The following is a 7,718-nucleotide window of genomic DNA, read 5'->3' as shown; positions in this document are numbered from 1 at the left end:
GACAGAGCTTTGGGTTTCTGGTCCAGAAATATCTAAGAAAAAGAACATTTTAAATTAAATCATTAAATTATAGAGAGTGTATGTTTGGGCAGACTGGATGGACCATTTGGGTCTTTATCTGCCATAATTTACTATGAATATTGACCAAGTATGAGACTGAGGGCTCCTTTTACGAAGGTGCGTTAGGGCCTTAACGCATAGAATAGTGTGTTCTAAATTGCCACGCACGCTAGCTGCTACTGCCTCCTCTTAAGCAGGCAGTAGTTTTTCGGCTAACATGCGCTAATCCGGTGCATGTGCTAAAAATGCTAGCGCACTTTCATAAAAGGAGCTCTGAGTTTCTAAGTAAAAACCTTTTTGAAGACGCTTTCCTGTGTGTTGTGTGGTGCTTCTTCTCTTTTTATTTTTTTGAACCTCTTTATTGATTCGTTCTTTGATTGAGGCTTAAATGGTTTCCATGGCTGTGAGCACGGTTATCAGATAAAGATGTTTTCTCAGTTAATTTTCTCTGATTAATGTTACATTTCTCCAAGTCTATAGATACGAGGGGCAGCTGAAAATTTCTCAGCCCAACCAAGAAGAGAATGATGGGGAGCTATAAAGCTTACAAGTTATTCCACACTTTTCTTGACACTTTTTTGTTTCAGTGATATGAAATGAAACAAAAGGTGTCAAGAAAAGTGTGGAATAACTTGTAAGCTTTATAGCTCCCCATCATTCTCTTCTTGGTTGGGCTGAGAAATTTTCAGCTGCCCCTCATAAAACAGCCTTGATTTAAATTCTTTTAAACACTTACATGATCTTAGAATAGCAAATTGTGCCTGCTGTGCTTTCTCTGTTTCTTGGGTAGAAGTAGGTTCATGTAAATGGTTATGAGCATGTTTTAAATGAGGCAATGTGGAGAATGAATTATGAGCAAGTGTTTTTCATTTCTTAAGTTTTATCAGACCTCATGGCCAAATCATGCTTATTCTGTTTCCTCCATTTGATTCTAGATGGTGATGATGACATTAGGAAAGACTTTGCATATCTTGACGGGTTAATAAGGATTATGCATTTTGTAATGACACTGCAAATGTATTATACAATTCAGATCATGGGTTCTATAAAATGGATTCAATTTTCTTTTCCATGAGACTCAGGACCTCTGAGTCTCATGTTTTCAACAAAGGTTATGATTATATTTATTCACTGAAGTAGACTGATAATTTTTTTTTTTGTTGGTAAGGTTCTAAGCCTGAATTTGGCTGAATTAAGCCCTATGATGAACTTACTTAGTCATGATCTAGGCAAAAATATAGCTCTGCTTTTGATTCTCAGCAACAAAACAAGGAAAGATTAGTTTGGCCCGAGTGCTTGTTGCTAGTGATTCCTGTTGGTTGGCTTAAGGTAAATATTATTTAGACATTTGGACCAGAGCATTATTGTGTTCCATGAAGAATTTAAGGAAGATCTCAAGTTAAGCCTATTGTTAGAGCAGTCATGCTGTGCCCTTCTGCACAAACATGTCATCAGTCTTATGCCATTGGCACATTCAAATAGCTAGTAAAACAAGCCAAGCATCAATGTTTAGAGTTTTATATGAGGTAACAGCTGCTTTGGTCAGGCAGTTAATTAAACGTGTTAGTTTCCTGTACTATCAACAGTAGCGACAACAGATCAGAGAGGGATTTTTATGGCATTTCAGGGTTCCCTCGTGCTCAGGACATTAGATTGCACCCACATTATCATTCATGGCCCTTCAAAGAGTGAGTCTAAAGTTCCCATTAGGAAACAGACTCAAATATTACCTTACAATATTATGTATACATCAATATCATCTACTAAGTATTGCCAATTGTTTTAGCTCCAGTCTGGAAAGACTGATTATATCTATTCCCATGCAAGTATTTGAATAGCCAGTAAGTACAAGATATCATTTCCATAGAATGATTTTGTCTATTACCTCTATTTTCTTTATAAAGCTTTCATGAGGTATTGTTTATTGGTAAAAGTTGAAATAAAATCGATAGCATCATTGCATATATATTCTGCAATTTATTGGTTTTTTTTAATGAATTTGGAATCATGAATAATTATTTTAAGTTATAGAGCCAATACTTTAAAACTTCAAGAAAACCAAGATGGCTACCATCTGTCGATGCTCTCCAAATGTTACACAGTAAGGGACTATTTGGAGAATACAATTTTTTAATGGACAATAGAGATGTGCATAGAAAACATATTTTGTTTAGCTCATCATTATGGGGGAGGGGAAGATCAAAAGTGGCATGAACAGGGACAAAGTGACACAAAAGTGGAATAAAGACCACAAGGCATGAGGAAAATGTAACACAGCACCAATATTGTTGTGGCATTCCTAAGGTACCAACCAACTCTAACACTGACAGAAATAATCCCGGCAGCAGGAAAGGGGCAAAATAGTACCAACATTGGTATGGCAATGCCAATGCACCAGGAAAGGAATAAAGCAACATCATCATTGGGGGAAAGTAATAATAACAAAATAATACACAAGGCACCAGGAGAGAACCAACACTAGCAGAAACATCAGGGCAGAACCAAAAAATATCAGGAAGACCTTTAGGCGCCAGGTCTTGATCAGAGCAGAACCAACAGTGAAACTGAAGTTCTCTAGTGAACACTGCTGGGAAAATGCTACCTATATCTGCCTTTTATGCGGGTCAGTTAAATTTATCCTTCAGTTCCAAGTTCTGAAGTTTGTGAGTCATTTTTTATGGCACAATCTTGATGAATAACCACACTGAGGTGATAACTAGGTGATATTTTCACAATTTTGTATTCTTTAGACAAATTATTCTGGATAATTTTGGTTAGATGATGTAGGTAGTTATCCTTTCTCGTTGTTATTATTGACATCTAATGTATGTGGTAGTACAGGATGAAGCTAGGGTTGTTGGTACCTAGGCTCTGGTGCCAGCTGCCCTAGGCCAGCGATGGCGAACCTATGGCACGCGTGCCAACTGTGGCACGCAAAGGCCTTGCAGCTGGCACGCGCAGGGCCACCATCAGGGCAGTACTACCAGGGGTGCACAGGAGAGAGAGCTGAACGGGGACGATGGGGGACCCGCGGGGTTAAATATAACTCGAGCCGCGAGGCTCGTCTTCTACTCCGACTGCCCTGCCGCTCACACAGCCCTCCCTCCGACGTCAGCGCTGACATCGGGGAAGATTTCCGATCGGCTATGTGTGCGCGGCGGGACAGGCAGGAAATAGAAGACAAGCCTACGCGGCTCGAGCTACATTTTGCTAAGAAAGTTGCTAAGATGGGCTGGGAGACAAACGGGGAACACAAAAGGGGGAGGGAGTGCGTTTTGGACACAAGGCATGAACTTGGGAGAAAGGAAGGGAGGGAAAGAGATGCTGAGGTGGGGGAGGGAATGGGTTTTTGCACACAGAAGGCATGGACTTGGGAGAGAGGAAGAGAGGGAAAGAGATGCTGAGGTGGGGGAGGGAATGGGTTTTTGGACACAGAAGGCATGGACTTGGGAGAGAGGAAGGGAGGGAAATAGATGCTGAGGTGGGGGAGGGAATGGGTTTTTGGACACAAGGCATGAACTTGGGAGAGAGGAAAGGAGGGAAAGAGATGCTGAGGTGGGGGAGGGAATGGGTTTTTGGACACAGAAAGCATGAACATGGGAGAGAGGAAAGGAGGGAAAGAGATGCTGTGGTGGGGGTAGGGAATGGGTTTTTACACACAGAAGGCATAGACTTGGGAGAGAGGAAGGGAGGGAAAGAGATGCTGAGGTGGGGGAGGGAATGGGTTTTTGGACACAAAAGGCATGAACTTGGGAGAGAGGAAGGGAGGGAAAGAGATGCTGAGGTGGGGATGGAATGGGTTTTTGGACACAGAAAGCATGAACTTGGGAGAGAGGAAAGGAGGGAAAGAGATGCTGAGGTGGGGGAGGGAATGGGTTTTTGCACACAGAAGGCATGGACTTGGGAGAGAGGAAGGGAGGGAAAGAGATGCTGAGGTGGGGGAGGGAATGGGTTTTTGGACACAGAAGGCATGGACTTGGGAGAGATGAAGGGAGGGAGGGAAATAGATGCTGAGGTGGGGGAGGGAATGGGTTTTTGGACACAGAAGGCATGGACGGGAGAGAGGAAGGGAGGGAAAGAGATGCTGAGGTGGGGGAGGGAATGGGTTTTTGGACACAAGGCATGGATTTGGGAGAGAGGAAGGGAGGGAAATAGATGCTGAGGTGGGGGAGGGAATGTGTTTTTGGACACAGAAGGCATGGACTTGGGAGGGAAAGAGATGCTGAGGTGGGGGAGGGAATGTGTTTTTGGACACAGAAGGCAAGGACTTGGGAGAGAGGAAGGGAGGAAAAGAGATGGTTTTGTACACGGGGAATAGAAGAAAGGAGAATTTTTGGTCATAGGGAGGGAGTGAGGTACAGACAGTGGCATACCAAGGTGGGGGTGGGGGCGGTCTGCCCCGGTTTTACGCCCCAAGGGGGTGCACAGCTGGCCACCCTCCAGTGTTCTCCCTAGGCTGGCAAACTGCGTCTCTTTAGCCACTTGAGTGTCACCGCCGCCATTGGGAACAGGCCGGTGCCAAGTTCTCCCTGCTTTTCCCTGTGGGGCCGACCAACTCTCGCCACCCGCGTCAATTCTGATGTCGGAGAGGACGTTCTGGGCCAGCCAATCGCTGCCTGGCTGGCCCAGAACGTCCTCTCCGATGTTAGAATTGACGTTGAGTGGCGAGAGTTGGTCAGCCCCGTGGGGAAGAGAAGCAGGGCGAACTCGGCGCCGGCCTGTTCCCGATAGCGGCAGTGGCAGCCTATTCCCCAGTGGCGGTGGCAGCATTTTCCCAATGGTGGTGGTATAGGGGAGGGCAAGGAGAAAGAAAGAAAGGGGGGGACAGGGAGCCAAAAAAAAAAAAAGAAAGAGGGCTGGGTGAAACAAAGAAAAATGGGGCACGGAGAGAGAGAGAAAGACAGACATACAGAATGAAAGGGGGTATGGAGAGAGAGAAAAAGAAAGAAGGGGGCAGGGTGAAACAAAGAAAAAGTTTGGGGAGGGAATGAGGTCTGGAGGAGAGAAAGCATACAGGAGGCTTAAAAAAGGGAAGAAATATTGGATGCACAGTCAGAAGAATAAAGTGCAACCAGAGACTGATGAAATTACCAAAGGTAGGAAAATGATTTTATTTTCAATTTAGTGATCAAAATGTGTCCGTTTTGAGAATTTATATATGCTGTCTATATTTTGCACTATGGCCCCTTTTTACTAAACCGCAATAGCGTTTTTTAGCGCAGGTAGCCTATGAGCTTCAAAAACAGTGTGGGGCATTCAGCGCTAAAAACCGCTATCGCGGTTTAGTAAAAAGGGAGGGGGAATATTTGTATATTTTTGAATAGTTGTTACTGAGGTGACATTGCATAAAGTCATCTGCCTTGACCTCTTTGAAAACCCGCGGAACATTTTCTCTGCGTACAGCGTGCTTTGTGTTTTTAAAATTTTATTGTTGGTAGATCATTTTGACTTGGCCACAAAGGTAAGGGGGAGGGAGGGGAGCTGCTGAAAGAGTCTACCTTGACGTGGTTGCAGGCTTACAAATCTTTTGGTCAAAGAGTGCGGCGACAGAGAAAAGTATGTGTGTATTCGGCCCATGAATGAAATCATTAAAACATTATAAATTGCCAATAAATTGAAATGAAAACCAAAGGATTGTGAATCAAATTGATTCTCTGACAATACAAAGATTCCAACCTTTAAAAATGATGTTACATAGTTCAGGCAACTTTATAAAGAGTTTTTAGATACTAAAATCTTGTTATTAAGGTTTAATTGACGTGCTGGCACTTTGAGGAAATTCTTTGGTTTTGTGCGGCAGTTTGGGCACTCGGGCTCAAAAAGGTTAGCCATCACTGCCCTAGGCCCATTACTGCTGTCACTGGGCTGCTGCTATCACCTCCCTGAGATGACGCAACACTGGAATGCAGGCAGTAGATCAGGTAAGCATGGGCAACCCTGTGGTGGTGATGCACATTCATTTTGAGATGAATGGTGAAATGCAGTGAATGAGGTGCAGATCCAAATGATCCATAGTGAAAAGAAAAGAACATACCAAGCATCGAGGCAAAGCAGAACAAACAAAAAAAGAGGCACTGGAGAGGTCAAATCCAACCTGTGGTCATGATTCCTTTATTTACAGTTTGAATCAAAGTTTAATAGCAAGTCTTTCAAGAAATAATAAAACCAGGCAAAGTTCCAAAACAAGTCCCGACTAGGATCAAAGAATCGTGACCACAGGTTGGATTTGACCTCTCCAGTGCCTCTTTTTGTTTGTTCCCAAATGATCCAAGCATACATTTGTTTTGAAATCCACTATAATCTATGGACCCGAGAAAAAAGCACTTCTTGTTAGATGCTTGGTCAAAGTGAGCATCAGTGGGGAAATCAAACCGATAACCCTCAGGAGTGGAGGCTAAAGGCTTCCGGCTAAAGTCATAGCCGTTGCACCAATTAGCTGGAATCCATTAAATCTTATGAGCAGTAGAAGGTGTGACAAATCCCTGGAGCAGCCCATTGTCCAGAATTTGGCCTTTAATCAAGGACATACTCATGTCGGTTCAATATGCTCTTCTGGCAGTGTGTTTTGCCTTCTTCTGTTAAACGGGGGCGTCAAAGTCAGTCGTCAAGGGCCGCAATCCAGTCGGGTTTTCAGGATTTCCCCAATGAATATGCATGAGATCTATTTGCATGCACTGCTTTCATTGAAAGCTAATAGATCTCATGCATATTCATTGGGGAAATTCTGAAAACTCGACTGGATTGTGGCCCTCGAGGACCGACTTTGACATCTGTATGTTAAAAGGATAACTGCTTCCGTGGGACCCTGCCAACAGTTCATGTTTGGGGATGGATAATGCAAACAATACCCACTTTCCTATTACACCACAAAAACAACATGGCACACAGCTGTAAAAGACTTAAGGCTCCTTTTACTAAGGTGTGCTATGCATTTTAGCGCATGCTAAACATACGTGTGTGCTAAATACTAACGCACCCATTATATCTATGGACACATTAGCATTTAGCGTACTAAAAAGGCTAATGCACCTTTGTAAAAGAGGAGGCTAGGGATAGATATGCAGAGGGGTTTAATTGGGTAAAAAAAAAAAAAGCTCCTGCTTGCTTAAATTTTAGTTAGCTGGCAGGGATGGGATATTAAGCACACTTCTACAGGCAGTGGTGCTGAAAACCCCTCGGACCAATATGGCACTACCAGTTAAAGGAAAATTTTATAACTAAGGCGTCAACGGGCAATAGGCCTTTAAATTGTGATAATTGGTTCTTACCACAATTTAAACAGCCCTAACACTGCTTTTCTTTAAATAGCACAGAGATAAGATGCCATGCATTAGTAAGTAATGAGATACAAAACATGCAAATGCATGTTTTGTATCTCGTTATTATTCAAATGTCCTAAAGCAAGTTGCGCAAGTCGCGTTAGGTTTATAAATCATGATAAAATAATCCCTGCTTTGTGCTGGAGTTATTTTACTGTCTGGGAGCACTGAGCCACAAAGTGCAGCCTGATGCTCCTGGGCCACTAGTTCAGGGACCCTCCAATTCAAGGTATCCCCTGATTCAAGCCCTCCTCCAGTTCAGATCTCCTGATCCTTATATGGAAGATCTGATCCCCTAACAATAGTCATACCATTTTGGAACCACTGACAGACAAGGTA

Source organism: Geotrypetes seraphini, chromosome 5, assembly GCF_902459505.1.
Source record: "Geotrypetes seraphini chromosome 5, aGeoSer1.1, whole genome shotgun sequence".
NCBI lineage: Eukaryota > Metazoa > Chordata > Amphibia > Gymnophiona > Dermophiidae > Geotrypetes > Geotrypetes seraphini.
The sequence above is the reverse complement of the archived record's forward strand: the minus strand, read 5'-3'. Positions refer to the sequence as shown.